Source organism: Pinus tabuliformis, chromosome 2_2 (genome assembly GCF_031772625.1).
Source record: "Pinus tabuliformis cultivar Carrire ecotype Pingquan chromosome 2_2, CPIR1, whole genome shotgun sequence".
NCBI classification, from domain to species: domain Eukaryota; kingdom Viridiplantae; phylum Streptophyta; class Pinopsida; order Pinales; family Pinaceae; genus Pinus; species Pinus tabuliformis.
In genome coordinates, this window is record NC_142300.1 from 601672849 (window position 1) to 601687940 (window position 15092).

Sequence of the window (15092 nt, forward strand, 5' to 3'; positions counted from 1 at the left end):
TATCTTGCTAGTTTTAATACTTTTCTTTAATGTTTTGAGAAGTTGTCACATGTTGATGAATAATAGCATGGGCATGATAAAAGTGCAAGAGATGAAATATTTCAAAGATGCATGTCCATTGCATAGATATTAAATAATCATATGTTAGATGCATGAAGATATTTTAGGTGCATATAGTAACAGATGTGCATGCATAAAGACTCAGAGTGGTATGGTATCATAACATGATTCAGATGACTAATAGTGGCTAATGGTGAACATGTATCTAGGAACAAGTTAATAGCATGATTAGGAAGCCAATGAAGGTGTTGCATGTAATCTTGTGGAATCAAGGCTAAGAAAGATAAGGTGTTGATTAGATAATGGTACAAGTGGCACCTATACATGTTGATATGCATGTGTGACATTATTATGAGTGCACTTCTCCTTGGGTTGCCTTTTGGAAGGCCAGACCCTTGGAGGGAAGAGTGTAGGGACAAGTGTTTTTACATGGAGCATAGAGAGTACCTATATTCCAAAAGGTAGATGAAACTCCTATAAGCCACAGGGCTGAGAGGCATCCTTGGCCAACTCAAGTTAGAGACCTTAGAAGGATAGTGACATAGTCTGAGGGACTGTTGTTATCAGAGAAAGGGAGGTGCACTACCTTGGGTTGAGTGGACTAATGGGGGTATGTGTGAATGGGCTAATGAGGTTGGTACCTTGACCTTGTTTGTTTTAATATTGGTTATGTATCATACATGAATCTTGGTAAGCCAATGTCTTTGTGAACTCATGGCTTAGCTTGAGAATGACCCACTATTGAACAAAACAGGAGAAGCAGAGCCTATGGCGAAGAGAAAATGAAAGGTTTCTTATCAGCCAGTGTCTTTCTCCAAATAAGTGTTCTAAGAATTATTGATTATGTCTCTTGAATTTTATGGACACTCAAAGATTGTTTGAATGCCTAATTAAGTGCATGATATGAGTATATTCTTGTGATATTTCATGAAGGAATGATCATGTTCTAAGAAAAATGTATAAATATAATGTGCGTCGGGATATTTGATATGCACAGGAGTGCAAGGGGGAGGGACCCCGTAGCTGTTACGAGGAAGAAATTTGAGTTGTGAGCCTACTAAGAATTTGAGAAAAAATAATTCTTTGTTTAATAAAATTTTTATGTTTATTCATGTGATGAATTCCTAATGAGCTTGGAAGCTTGCCTTGCAAAGTCACATTAGAGGGTAGATGTGGATAAAGGATTAGTCAAGGAGGGCTTGATTGGGTCAATATGAACTAGATGGATAGTGAAGTCACAACTGTGAAAATGACTTAATAAGAGAGTTTCCTTTAACTGAAAATTTGTGCTTGGCTGATATATTTTATTTATGAAAATAACATGAATGCGTGAATGGTAAGAAAATAGAAACTGGAACTTGTTATGTTTTGAGTAATATAGTAAGGTTACCTAATGAATTCCAATGTCAAACGGAATGTTCATATGGCAAGTGTGTAAGAGTGATATCTTGCTATTAACTACCACATGAAAGAAAGTAATGTGCGTATGCTTATGCTTATGAGAGTTCTCATGTGAATGATTGAAAACAAGAGAGGCTGAAAATTAAATTTAAAAATAAATGTGTATGAATAACATGGAATATGTGCAAGTATGGCACATGCATGACAAGATGTATATGCACATGTTTGGGTGCATGATTGAAGGCATTGTTTGAATGTGTAAATTAGATACATAGTGCAAATTCCCTTTATGAATATTCATTGAAACTTGTGTGTAAGTAGATGAAATGATAGAGTTGTGACTAATATGTGAGATTCAGATAATTTCAGGAGTTGTTGAGTGTTGCAACATCAAGTATGCTAAGAGGTAGTTGAACTCCTTGAAAATCATTTAGCTAAGAATGTATGTGATGGTAGCCAAGTAAGTAGGGTGTTAGGTCCCTATACTACTAGTGTAACCCCTTATTGTTATTAATACAACCCCCTTATTATATTGTTGTTCCCATGTAGTCCCCATATTGTTATTATTGTGCCCTTACATTATTATTGTTATGTCGCCTATCATTATATTATGACCCCTTATTCTCCTATATATAGAAAAGAGGTCTTGTCATTTGTATCATCCAAGAATTGTTCATTTGTGTAATGTGAAGGAGGTTTCCCCCTAGAAGAGGCTTATTTCTAAGGCATTGATCTATCTTTTCTATCTTTTTGTGAGCTTGTTTCATAACGTTTGGTATCAAAGCTTTGGATTCTAGGGTTTTGATGCTCCTAATAGGTCATTGTGGAATTTTCGCTATAACTTTTTCGCTACAAAGTTTCAAAAGCTACATAAAAAACCCATTTTAGAAGAAATCGGTCTGAACCTCGGGTCTGAATTTCTGATCTTGTTACACTATATTTTCGGAGATATAATCTGAGTAAGTTAGGGTTTTTTGTAAGCTCCAGAATTCCATCTCAAACAGGTCATCTTGGAATTTTCACTATAATTTATTTTCTACGAAGGTTTAGATCATGAATTTAAAACCCATTTGAGTCAAAAGCTTGGTGAAGCTCAGATCCGAATTTAGTTTCAGAGATACACTCCAAGACATTTAGGGTTTCTGGAGACTCCCGCATTACATCCCAAACAGGCGACCTGGGGAAAATCGTCATGATTGTCTCTTTGAGCATCATATTGAAATTTCATAAGAAGTTACAGAAAGAGTATGGACTGTAGTTTTCTGTGTATCTTTTTTAGATTCGAAGGTTGAAATAGTGACACGTGGCACTTCGTACAAGTTCGCTCTTCTGAAAAGGTATATAACCAGGTCATCTTGGGAGATTTTGAATAACTCTTTCTTGGAGAATCCAATTTCGATCAGACTGGTGGCATTGGAAAGAGGACACAGAGGGCTACTACAGGCCGCAATTTTAGAACTATGAGATCTGAAATTACAGAGTTACAGTCGTTTCAAGATCGAGCTCCTAAAATCAAGAAAATGCGATATGAGGAAGTTTGATGGCAAGGATCAGGTAAATTGGATACTACATATGGAGAAATATTTTGATCTACATGAGGTGCAACTGTTACAAAAGGTACGTATTGCATCTTTATATTTAGAACTGAATCAATTTTTATGGTATGATGGGCTTTGTTCTCGTAAACCACTTGTCACATGGTCAATGTTCACGAAGGAAATGATGACACATTATGAGGATACAAAGAGAAACACCTTCTTTAGCCAATTGATAAATCTCAAACAAAAGGGTTCAATGGCAGAGCATATTGAGGATTTTCAAAAATTGAATATAAGGGTAAATGATATTCCAGAGAAGCAAAGGATTGATATCTTCATAGGGACTTTAAAGGAAAACATTCAACATGAGGTTCGTCTTTGGGAACCTAATTCATTGGAGAAGGCATTCAAGTTGGCAAGAAAAATTGAAAGTGAAATTATGGAAACAAGGAATCCCATCGCTCGCGACTATAATTATGGAATTGTTTTTTTCTCCTACCCTTCCACAACCTACAAGGTTTACACCACAACAATTGGAAGAAAAAAGAGAAAAAGGGCTTTGTTACAATTGTGATAGCAAATATACTAAAGGTCATAAGTGTGCTAAGAAGAAATTATTTTACATAGATTATGAAGAGGAGGAAGAAAAGGATCAAGGAACATCAAAAGAAGATGATATACACCAGGAACCAACCCCAGAGAAAGAAGAAATGGATCCGACCATATCTTGTAAAGTATTGGCAAGAATCACCACTCCTCAAACTCTCAAGATAGAAGGACATATCAAGAAGAAAAAGGTTCAAGAAGTGAAAGATCACATCGAGAAAGAAGAAATGAATCCAACCATATCTTGTAATGCATTAGTCGGAATTACCACTCCTCAAACTATCAAGATAGAAGGACATATCAAGAAGAAAAATGTTCAAGAAGCGAAGATCACATCGAGCATCAAGAAATGAATCCAACCATATCTTGTAATGCATTGGAAGAAATTACCACTCCTCAAACTCTTAAGATAGAAGGACATGTCAAGAAGAAAAAGATTCAAGCAGTGAAAGATCACATCAAGCATCAACAGCAAGTTCTGCAACTTTTAAAGGATAATGCCACTTTGGTGCAGAATCGAATGAAACAACAGGCATATCAACATCGCAGTGAAAGAAGTTTTGGTGTAGGTGATTGGGTATTTTTACGGCTACATCTCAAGCAAGCTATTTATGAGAAGGAAATGTTGGCAATACTACATGCACTTAAGAAATGGTGACCTTACCTAATGGGAAGACACTTCAAGATAAAAATGGATCATGATAGCCTTAAATACTTTTTAGAACAAAGATTATCTTTAGAAGAACAGAAAAAATGGATCACAAATATGTTGGGTTATGACTTTGAAATCATCTACAAAAAAGGGAAGCAAAATGTTGTTGCAGATGCACTCTCAAGAAAGGATGAGGATGTGGAAGCATTGTTTTGTGCTATTTCTATTATCCAACCAGATTGGATAAATGAAGCAATAGATGAATGGAAGAAGGACGAAGAAGTGTGGCCATTCATTCAAAAGTTGCAAAAGATCCCAGTTCAAACAATATTGCCAGAACTTGACGAGGAAGGAAAAATCATATTGGAACCTGGAGCAATCACAGAAACAAGAAACCGATAGCTATGAAATCGATCAATTTCAAAGTATCTCATCAATTGGAAGAACTTACCCGCTGAAGGTTCCACATGGGAGGACAAGAATTTTATACAAAAGCATCAAGAACTACTCAATCGTTGAGGACAACATTTTTTGAAGGAGAGGGGCATGTTAGGTCCCTATACTATTAGTGTAACCCCTTATTGTTATTAGTAAAACCCCCTTATTATATTGTTGTGCCCATGTAGTCCCCATATTGTTATTATTGTGCCCCATAGAAGCCCACTATTGTTATTATTGTGCCCTGACATTATTGTTATGTCGGCTCGGATTATATTATGACCCCTTAGACTCCTATATATAGAAAGGAGGTCTTGTCATTTGTATCATCCAAGAATTGTTCATTTGTGTAATGTAAAGGAGGTTGCCCCCTCGAAGAGGCTTATTTCTAAGGCGTTGATCTATCTTTTCTATCTTTTTGTGAATTGGTTTCATAACATAGGGAAAGTAGCAAGCAAAGGTAAAAGGGTAAAGGAATTGGGTAAGAATTCCTTTCAACTGAATTTAATAGCTTTTTGTTTTTTTTTTTCAAATCTATGCATGTATCGCACGGATGCTCAATAAGAGGTATGGTTAAGGTAGAAAAATTTTAGCACAAAAAGATTTAGTAAAATATTAATAATGTGTGCATTCATCGGTTTGTTGGTAAGGTTTATTGGTTTGTTGGTAAAATCTTATTAATGTTGAGTTTATTGGTAAGGAACATGTAATTGAAGGATTGGTTTTCCCTAGTTAATGTGAATTTTGTATGGAATTGTTGGTATATGAAAACAAGTTTTTCATTAAAATCTTGTGGATTATGACAAAGGCAAGAATCCTTCAATGTGTAAAGATTGTTAGAATCTTTGTGATGCATACATGAGTTACTGTGGCATGATTTGATCATGACATTCATTTTATGTATCACAATGGTACATATGTTTGGCACATTGAGTGCATGCATGCTTGTATGAGAAAATCAATTGCATGATTGAGTTTCATGAAAATAAATAGCTTCTAATAATTTTTAGGAATTGTTTAGTGGAATCAGTGACATGAATCCCTCATCCTGCAATGCAAAGTAGAAGCTAATCACTCATGAATTCAGAGATATTTATATTTCAGTTTTGACCCTTTGGTTGCTTGGAATGATTGTGATGAAAATAAATAATGAAATGATAGCATCATTTCAATTTATTTTTAAATCAATTGAATGTGATTGAATTATTATGTATATAATAATTCTAAGATCACTTTAGGGGATGTTATAAATCTTGTAATGAAAATATTTTATGTTTGAAAACTTACCATTATTTGGTTGATTGAAAGTATAGATTGCAATTGAAATGGCCTTAGTTATGATAATGAAAGTTGAGTACTACCATATGTAAGAGTCAAACATCATGATAAGAATCTCATATTTATGAAATTTGATTCCTATATGAAGCAAGTTTGGAAAAGAAGAGAAAAGGGAAGAATAATTGATTTAAATTATTATTATTAATCTCATAGAAACGGTATGTTTGTGATATAGGTGAGATAATGATATATCTAGAAAGGATAGATGATGGTTGTGAAGCTAAAAATCTTAGGGACAAGGCCATTGTGTGACAGTGGAACCCTGTGACATGCATTGAACACCATGAGTTATGTTATGGCAAATGTGTTGTGTTATTTAGAGAAAGCCAGGGGATGCCTTGGCTATAAGACTCCATAATTCTCTAGACTCTTCTTGTGTGAGGAAGCCTTGCAAAGGAATGGATCACCTGAGGGACTAGGGAGGAGGATAATGGGATGATTGAACTTGGAAGGTGTGTGACTGCGAGGAAGGGGAGACTTGAATGAATTAGTTTTCAAATATTCATATACATACTCATTAGGATTATGAACACAGTGGGTATGTCCAAGAAAAAAATGAGTTGAACTTGTTCCCTATAAAAGCCTTGTGAAGCAACAAAAAACCATGCAGGAATGTGTTGGAATGCTAGGAGGTCTAGAGGTAACTAGATTGTGAAAAATGAATGGCATTGCTCGAAGTGACAACTAAGGACATGGAAAATGTTGCTAATATGAAAGTGGCATATCCCTTCTTCTACATAGAATGGTTCTACAGATAGTAGAACACGGAGGATATTATTCCTTAAAGAGGGAGGGGATTGTGACACCCCCTTTCATTACCTCAATTTTTGTAATCTAATTAGGAACATATAATGATGGGTTTCCAACATTGATGCTATGATGTCAAACTCTATTATATGATGTAATTCTTTTTTTTATAATAAAAAATCTAGAGCTAAAGAAAGAGGGAAACCAATAGATTATGATTCCTTTGAGAGGGAGAAAACTTGATTTAAGAGCAAAAATATACCTTGGATGCATATTTCCCTTTGATGTGATGGTGTTGTGCCCTACAACAACCCCCCATTTCATAACATTTTTTATCACAAACAATTAACATATGAAATGGGTCCCTTTTAAAATTTTAATTGGCATTAATGAATTTGTTCGAAAAAGGTATGATAATCAAATGAATTTGTGAATAAAAGCCTTTTTGAATAAATAACAAGCAATTTTTGGTTAAGTCCGAAAAAGCAATCGCAAGATCGCTTGTTACCTTGGTCCTTTCCGATGCGATATCGCTATCGGCCATCGGCAATAGTCAATGCACACACAAAAAGAGCACATGTCTTTTCCCCGCTGCGACGTAATATCGGCGATCGGTTATCGGCGCTGCCTCTTGTAAAAAACGCTTTAAGCCCCGACCCGATGCGATATCGTTATCGGTAGTCGGCGGAATCTTATACATTTTCATAAGACGCTCAGACCTTTTCCCCGATGCGATGTGATATCGCTATCGGTAGTCGGCAAATCATTTGATATACATCTAGGGATATGTTCGCGTGCTAATACGATGCGATGTCGCAATCGGCATTCGCCAAGATCTCTCCCAAACGATAATATCACTCACACCCCCGATGCGATGCGATGACGCTTAATGATGACCAGAATTCCTAAAAGGTGATTATTTCAAAGCTTTAAAGTTATATTTGAATCCGATTGACAAAAGCACAGATTTCAAAATGCCGTTAAATGCAGGGATAAGGTAATGCATGCGTATTTAAAACTTTGCCCCTTCGATTTAACGAACACTTACGATTAGACCTTTGAAAAAATCTGTTGCACGCTTTAAGGGGTCATTCGGTTTAATAACTAAGTAATGGTCATTTATGGAGCTGCAGGCTGTAAAATCACCATCATTGCATCTGCGGTGCCTTCTCAAATCATTAGATCCGCAGCCACTTTTAGAATTAATCTTGCCACGCTTCAAGTAATATATCTATCCCGTTATGGATTGTCATTGTTATTTCCTTGTTACGATTTCTCTTGCATTTGTGTAGAATTCAACTATCGAGAGAAGCCTGAACATGATGGGAAAGAAATTCAAGAAGGCTGCAGGTTCTACTGTAACACCTGTCGCAGGTCAAGCTGCTATAGTTTCGAAGAAAGGCCTAATCTCAGATACTACATGCACTGGTCTTCCTAGCACTACATGGCAGGGTACATATAATCTGTTAGAGGCCGAGCAACCAGAAAAAACAGTGACTGAGGCTAGTGTGGATGAACAAAGGAAGTCCGAGGCAACTCTCAAAGACTTGGCCGACTCCTTTTTACACAGAATAGCAGCTAGAGAGCAGGTCCTACCTTACACTGATGTGGTACGCTGGGCAATTGAGGAAATTACCCTCACTGATAGAACTTTTCATACAAGGGATGGAAGGATTTTCGGGTCCTTCAAGCCTGATGACCTGAGGCGGATGTATCATTTGCCTGAACCTGAGCTAGTCTATAACAGAACCTTCGTGGAGAAGTTCGCGAACGAGAATGAATCACCATCCGAACCCCTCCGAGATTGGAGGCAGAATCCAGCCAAACACAAGCATGAAAGTTCGGGTAAGTACTCCAATGCTTCTTTGGCTTCTCCCTATTGCTATGCTGGGATTATGATGTGTAGATTGTGGGGATTACATGACTCTGCTAATATCCATATTGACATGGTTCCCTTAATGGAAGCGGCCGTCAATAGTACAATTATGGATTGGGCCACTATTCTATCTGATAAATTGGTCATAGTTGTTCGTGAGTTTAGAGCCAAAACCAGAGTCACCGAAAGGAAAATCCCACCCTTTTATTACTCTGCTTACATTATGGATACCCTGTGTTTTAATTCTAAGTTTCCTGTCCTTGGTTGGAGATGGACCACCCATGACCCAACACCCATTCACTTGTACCATCGGAAATTATGGAAGCCCTCTTACAAGGACCATTTGTATCAAATTTGCAATGGTTTCATGGTGCCCATCCACTATTCTATTTTCGACAGACCCATCCCAAGAATTTCCTATGAAGCTTTTTTTGACCTACCAGCCGTAGCGCATTGGTTCGGGGAAGAGCATTTTACCTATATTAGAGTTTTTGGAAGCAAGGCTAGGCCACACGTTCTCCCTCTATACATCCCAGACAAATTGTTAGCCCGGGAAATCTCCTACCAGATTATGTCCGAGGGTGTCACACAAACTCTCAAAGATGAGAAAAAGAGAGGATGGCCCTCTTTTCCTTTAAGAATTGGAGTTTATACGCTGCAGAATTACAAGCATGCAGAAAAGGAAGCAGCAAAACTCCAAATGATATCCCTGGCTTCTATCCCAAACAGACTCTATGATCCAAAAAAGACTGCTTTCATTGCCCTGGAACAGGCCAAACTGTCAAAGGTTGTCCATCAAGAAGATCAGTTTGATGACCTGTTCGTAAGTGCCGATTCAATAAGCCAAATCAAACAGCTTGCTGCAATGAGATACGAAGATGTGGAGTTAACTGAATTTAATAAACTTAGAAAGCAAAGGTTGCAAACTTTGCCTCTAGATTTATTATCCACAACCCCAGCATCTTCCTCAAGCGAGCCTGGTCAGCATCAAATACATCCACCTTCTGTTACAATTAAAGAGTATGATAAACAACAGGAGGAAAGGCAAAACAAGCTGCAGGCAGAGAAGCATAAAAGGGAGCAGATAGAAAGGCAGCAAAAGGCACAAAAGGATCAAGAGCAAAGAAAACAGAAAGAGATAGAGGAACAGAGGAAGAAGGAAGAAGAAGAGAAAGCAAAGAAAGAACTGGAAGATAGGCAGAAAAAGGAATTGGAGGAGCAGCAGCAGAGAGCACAGGAGGAGCAGCAGCGGAAGGCATTCGAGGAACAGCAGAGGATTGAACAAGAAAAAGAACAGAGTAAAGCCCACACAGAACAACGTGAGCAAATCTCCACCGATCCTGAATTGATTAAGGAATGGAACCAATTCGATTCCATTATCAGTGGTAAGGAAGCCTCCAAAGACTCAGACACCTCTAAAACAAGTAATGCTCCCGATACTACTTCTTCTCAGGTTCTAGAAGGAACCAGCGGCCCACCCATTTTACAGAATGTCGAGGTAATCACTCAAGACCCGTCCGATCAAATTGATCTCCAGGTGGAAGAAATTCCTCCCCTAGATATTTTCTACAGCCCAAAGCATAGAGCCGTTGTTAGGCGCTCTAGGAAAAGACGAAGGCTTGATCAACCTTCTATTTCTCCTGAGCAAACAGTCACGGGCAATGTGGTCTGGAAGGGGGAATTAGATCCCTCTGAAGATCTGACTAAGCTGTCGCAATTTGCGGGAGCTTATTCGGCAGCGACTATTGACAAAGCATCAGAGGTAAGTCTTCTGTTGAAGACTAAAGATCATGAAATATATGCATTGCAGGCAGAAGTAATTGAGGCGAAAAATAAGGCAGCACAGGTAGAAGAGCAGTTGTTGGCTCAACAGCAAGAAAACAATTTGTTAACCCAGCAGCTGCAAATTGAAAAACAGAGGATAGACCAAAGTGAGGTCCAGAAGGCAAAAGAATTATCGGAGGCATTATCTCAGTTAAAAGCATCAAATGAGTTGATGATAAAATCTAAAGACGAGCAAATAATTCAGCTATCGGCACAGCTCGAAGGAATCAAGGACGCCCAGAGTATTGATGATTTCAGAGCAGAGGCAACTCGAATAAATGGCGCATTAATATCTCAGATCAGACTCTTGTGCCGACAACTTGCTGACGCTGAGTCATTATGTGAAACATCTACAGTAGTGTGTGAGCAAATAGAAAAGGCCAGGAATAAGCTAGATCAAGCCGAAGATGACATATCGGAATATATTGAGTGGCAAGACACTCCAGAAGGGAAAGCAGCAAATTTGTCCCGAATCCATGTAACATACAAGGACATACTCTTCATGGAATGGAACACTCAGGTAATGAAAGCTGAAAGGGCGGCCTCAATATGTAAAATGATTGCCAGCAACATGATCAATCTAGTCAACGACACACTGTATCTGGCAAACATGATTTCACAATGCACACCTGGAAGCATAACAACAGCAAACATGCTGGAGCAGAGAAATTACCCTGATCTGGAGAAACAAGGACGGTTAATCACCGGAGTAAATACTTTAACCGCCGACACATACTGGCTCTTTCTGATTAAACCACATTCTCAAAGGTCAGCTCTTAACTGTTTAACAGATGCCCTCCGATATCTGATTTCCGACATTCAGGATGCCACATATGACGCCCAGCTAACTTCGCGCCTCAACACTCCACCAGAAGTAGAGCCAATGCTGGCGATATGTCAGCGAAGGAGTAAAGGCAAAGAGACCTCTGAATGAAGCATCGCCGCCGACTGCCAGATCGCCAGAAAAGAAGATGATATTTGTTAATGCCAATTTAGTAGCTTTTCAGTTTTTAGATATTTAGATATTTAGATTAGCATAGTATTTATAGATCCTTTCATTGTTTTGGAAAGGGTCGTAAAATTTTGTAAAAGACTTAAAGGCTGAAGTTTGCACTATTGTGCTTCAGTCTATATCCTTTTGTGAAACTCGACCGATGGTTCTTAATTTTGCTTAGAAGGTTGTTTTATGCAATTGTGCACTATTGTCATTTGTTTGGAATGCTTTCTGGTTGGAAGGAAGGACCGCGACATAGTGATTAATATACTGGATCGATCAAACAGCTTACATGGTACTATTATCTGTATCTGTGCTCTTTTCTATTATATGAATTGATGTGTTATTATCTTTGCTATTTTTGAATACATGTATGCAATATAACAGCAAATCTTCATTTCATATCACTATTGAATGTTTTGTGATTTGTTATCTCTCTTACTCATGCGTGTAGCAACGATATAAATGACTAAGTGTAGTAATTCGCTATTATCGCTCTGCATAACTAATTATGCAGAGCAATCTTAAATGATTTAAACATCTATGCTTTAGTGTTAGAGTCATCTATATGCCTGCCATTAAGCACAGATTATCAAACGCTACACTTCATAAATCGATAATTCCCGGGATTAGATTATAGTTATTATATTTCTCTTATAGTTTAGTTATTCACTTATTACCACCTTATATCGTAAATCATTCATCCATCCCGTTTACTTATAATTCTTGGGAAATTGGTCCCATTATCCCCAGTCGGAGCCACTATCCCAAACGGAAAAGGAGCTGCACTAAGGTCCGGACCGGGTGGTTTCCCCGATGTTGTTGCAACGAATTTCGGGGCACCAACAGATGGTTAGTATCCAAAGAAGCTAAAAGGTTGGGAAGATAACAAGTAAAAGTGTTTTTTATAAAAATGAAAGAAAACAACCATTAAATAGATTTTTCTTTTTTTCCTTTTTGGTTCTAACCATTACTCCATTATTCTTCTCATACACTCATTTTTTCCTCTCTCACTTGCAAATTTGAATTGGCATGAGAATTGGCGAAAACTTGTGTGATAGGAAATGAATCTGTTGCATTGCTTTCTCTTTGGACTAGATGGCTCTGAGGACTGGGAATGGTTCTAGTTGCGTGTGGCACATAGAGCACTGAAGAGAGAAGGGTTGAGTGACCGCAGAGATCATAGAATGACTCCCTTGTGTTGTGTAGACTTACATGGTCTTTTTGTGAATGTGAGCCTGGTCAAATATGGAAAGGCTTATCACTGTGTTTTCCTTTGTGTGTGAAGGAGAATGGAATTCACTTCTGGTGTTAAAATCTAGTCTGAATATGAGTGTGTGAAATACCGTCGAATTAAGTTCTCCTCTAGGAAACATGATTTGGCACGAGGATGTCCAACAGTGAGCAAAATTGTAGAACATTTGAGCTTATGGTGGCATGGAAAGTGGTGCACCCTACTTCATCTTTCAATATTTTTCTCGCTACAATAAATAAATATTTATTTCTATGATAATGATATTTCTGGCATAAATGGTTTAGTAACATGCAAAATATTTAATTTCTCTATTCATAAAGTTTATATGTACATACATTTACCCTTAAACAAATTTATCATGGTTGTATTTGTTATACTATTTTTCTATAGCTTTTCATATGTATTAAATTTTGTAACAACACTAGTTGAGGAAGATAGGCTTCCTAAATTCTTCATTAAATAGGACATGTTGGCATTCTACTATAAATTCTCTTCTAGGATGTTACAGTAGCTAACACTTGGACCATAGTGAAGGGAAATCATGTTGATCCTTTGGTCCAGTTTTTATCTCTTTGGTCATTAAATTTTAGGAAGTTGGGTTTCCTAAATGCGTCTTTAAACAAGTCATATTGGTATTTTTTTATAATTTTTCTTCTTGGAGGTTTCAAAAATTGGAACTTGGACCACAGTGAGGGGAAAAATTTTTGATTATGTGGTACAAATTTTCAATCATGGGTTGTGATATTTTAGGAGATATGATCAGAGGAAGTCTAGCTTCCTGTATGCTCCTAATATGATGCATCAAACAATTTATGTTGGCATTTTTACTATAACTTTTCCTCTAGGAGGTTCCAAAAGCTAAAAGTTGAACCGTAGTGAGGGGATATTTCGTTGATCATTTGGTCCAACTTTTAGACCTTAAGTCACAATATTTTAGGAGATATGATCAGAGGAAGTCGAGCTTCCTTGATGCTCCTAAAATCATTCATCAAATAGGTCCTGTTGGCATTTATGTTACAACTTTTCTTCTAGGAGGTTCAAAAAGCTTAAAATTGGATCATAGTGAGGGAAAATCCCAATGATCATCTGGTTTAGTTTCTAAAACTTAAAATGTTATAATTTAGGAAATTCCCTAAGGAAGTTTCTATATTATTTTGCATGCAAAGCGTTTTAAGAAATGCCTAAATGGTTTAATGATTCATTGCATACAAACTATTTGATGAAATGTCGTAATCAAAATTTGGTTTTGTGGATGGGGATAGTATTTTTGTATGTTAGAATTTTTGTATGATAGTGCTATTGTAGTTTATCTATGCCTATTTGCATGCAAAGAATTTAAAGAATTATGTTAAAGGCGTTTTATTACAATATGCACACAAATCATTTATTACTAGCAATTGCACCAGATGTTGCAAAGGAAACGTCGTAAGGCATAAATTTGAGAAGACACCTACTAATTCTACACCTTAAATTCCCACTATGTAGGAAGAATGAAACCTTGAAACACTTGTTCTAGTTTTGAAAATATGCTCATTTTAAGGTTTTTCCCTCCTTGCTCTCATCTAGTATTCCCTCAAAGATTTCTGTATTGGGAGATTCTCTCCCATGAGCCATAGATTTTCACACAACATAGTACTAGATTAGAATTGGTATCTTATATCTTTGGAACACAACAAACATATATGTATCAACTATTTTTTAGCGTACTATCGATGTACTTAACAAGAGTGGTCTCTCATTTGTGCACATTTGAGTTTGCATATCCAATTGCAAATGTGGAGGGGGGGATGGAAATAATCCACCTACATGAGTTAATGGGCTACTAGGCAATGCACAATGAACATAGTGTCACCTCAAGGATATTCTCTTGATCCCAGATTTCCACGACTTGAAAACCAATAACATATAACATTATTGAAAGCACAAGGAAAGTAAGCATATTACAAGTCATGTAGGGATGACTATGGATAACTCACAACATTGAGGGTCACTGCAGTAGGCTTATTGATGATTCTTTTTACATCCAATCCTGCAATTTTACCAACATCTTTCATTGCTTGGTGCTAAGCATCATTAAAATAGGCAGGCATAGTAATGATTGCATTCAAGACAGTCCTTCCAAGGTAACCCTCGATAGTTTCTTTCATCTTGGTCAACACAAATGCACCTATTTGACTGGGAGAGTTTTTTTCCCATTTATTTCTACCCAAGCATCAACATTAGTTGCTTTAACAATATTAAATCAAACTCCTTCCTATCAAACACTTACTCCCAAACACAGTATTTGTGGGATTTGTCACAACTTGATGTTGGGAAGGAATACTTGCAAGTATCTCTCCCTTTTGATTCACAACTACAATAGA